Raw genomic sequence first — 2,447 nt, 5'->3', positions numbered from 1 at the left:
TTTAATGTCTGTAGCTAAGACGTTGGATGCTATTGCGGTCTTCCTCACGGCAATAGGATGCCTTAAATCCTTGAATTTACTGTTGGTGGCAATACCCCTTGAAGTACTTAAAGGAATGGTGGTTGTATCTGGATAGAAGAAGCTTGGGTCATTCTTGGATCTTGCAACCTTCCGCACGAACTCTGAAAAATAAGAAAAGGGAGGGAAGGAAACATGATGTTCATACTTATACTTTGATCCTACACTAGTCCACTTTCCCTGAAGATGACTAGGCAACTTTGCTACAATAGGATTTACGCCCTGAGCAGTGTCTAAATAGCTAAGACCTGGTAAACTAGGATCTAACTTAGCAATTTCAAGTTCATGAAGGAGGTCATCTAACTCTCTAAGCTTATGATTGTCCTTAACAGAGATTTTAGGAAAGTCGTTTAGTCTCTGGAATAAGGCAGATTCAATGACTTCGGGGCTCCCATAGTCTTGTTCTAGACGTTCCCAGGCAGCATCAAGGCCTGCTTTAAAGTTATAAATGTAGACAGATTTAAGTCTCTTTACTTGTTCTGAAGATTGACGCCCCAACCACTTTATTAGTAAGTCAAGTTCTGCTTGAAGTTCAATGTCCAAGTTCTTGGTTACCGCCTTAACCTCCCCCCGTCCGCGCTACAGCCTATATACGGCTGCAGCGCGGACTCGAATTTTCGGGAGGCCGTTTTTAAACGGCCTCCCAGTGACACGCCCCCAGCGCGCTCCCGCGAGCGCGCTGCGGGGAAAATCTGTGTCGGCCGTGTCCCTTGGACACAGCCGATCACAGATCGTGGTGAATGGCCAATCACAGCGGCCATTCACCACGTGATCTGGCCGTCCAATGAGCGATGATCTCATATGTAAACATATGAGATCATCTCTCATCGCCGGCGCTCCTTCCTCACACGGAGCCTGCAGTGTGAGGAAGGAGGGGGAGCCGACAGCCGCTGGGGACACACAGCAATGTAATCAGGGCACCGATCACCAGTGCCCTGATTACTAAAGGTAAAAAAACCACACACAGTGCCCCCACATCAGTGCCCACAGTGCCCGCCATCAGTGCCCCCCATCAATGCCCACAATCAGTGCCCATAGTGCTGCTAGTCAGTGCCCATCAGTGCCTGCTCATCTAGGCACTGATGAGCACTGACTGGCAGCACTATGGGCACTGAGTGTGGGCACTGATGGTGCTGCCCATCAGTGCCGCTCATCAGTGCCACCCGTCAGTGTCCAGTGCCATCCGCCAGTGCCCATCAGTGCCGCCTCTCAGTGCCCAGCAGTGCCGCCTCTCAGTGCCCAGCAGTGCCACCTGTCAGTGCCCAGCAGTGCCACCTCTCAGTGCCCAGCAGTGCCGCCACTCAGTGCCCAGCAGTGCCGCCTCTCAGTGCCCAGCAGTGCCGCCTATCAGTGCCCAGCAGTGCCGCCTATCAGTGCTCATCAGTGCCGCCTCTCAGTGCTGCCTCTCAGTGCCGCCTCTCAGTGCTCATCAGTGCGGCATATTAGTACCTCCTCATCAGTGCCCATAAGTGCCACCTCATCAGTGCCCATCAGTGCAGCCTATCAGTGCCCATCAGTGCCGCCTCATCAGCGCACATCAGTGAAGGAGAAAAATTTATTTTCAAAATTTACTCGCAGAAAATAAGAAAAACTTTTTTTTTTTTTCAAAATTTTTTGTCTTTATTCTTTTTTTTTGTAAAAAATAAAAAACCCAGAGATGATTAAATACCACCAAAAGAAAGCTCTATTTGTGTGAAAAAAATTATAAAAATGTCATATGGGTACAGTGTAGCATGACCGCGCAATTGTCATTCAAAGTGTGACAGCGCTGAAAGCTGAAAATTGGCATGGATGGGAAGGGTGTTTAAGTGCACAGAAGGCAAGTGGTTAAATGTAGATCTCCAACTCCTGTAGTTCTCTGGGTGGTCATCAAATCTAGACAGTCCAGTTGTAATCAACTCTCATTGAATCATATACTTGCTGAACTCTGCAATGTCAGTGCTTTCAGTTTTTATAGCCACAGGGGGTACTGATGGTGCGCCGTCTTGGACCATGGTTGTTATATGATGTTGGCTGGTAGGTAGAGAGAAAGGTGTTGCAGATGGGTTTAATCTAGGTAAGGGTCTGTCGTCTGAAGGTCTCTGAGCATTTGAAGTTAAAGAGAGCTGTATCAAAGGGGGTATAGAGTTCATTCTGTAGTCTTCTGCTGTGCCCTTGTAATCTCTATGCACATAGGGTTGTGGTGGCACATGAGCTGCGTAGGTTGATTCACTTGCTTTTGTGACGTGCGGTAGTTGTGGAGGGTCTCTGTTAGTAGGTGTGTCTAGTTGACCAGCTTGCTTTGGCGACACATTGCCTTCTGATCCACTTGCTGGATGATTATGAGAAGAATCTCCAACTGTAGGTGGGACTGTATTGTCGTGGTTCTG

This window comes from Pelophylax lessonae (genome assembly GCF_965119305.1).
Source record: "Pelophylax lessonae genome assembly, chromosome: 3".
In the NCBI taxonomy this organism is placed as follows: Eukaryota; Metazoa; Chordata; class Amphibia; order Anura; family Ranidae; genus Pelophylax; species Pelophylax lessonae.
This window is presented reverse-complemented; position numbering follows the sequence as displayed.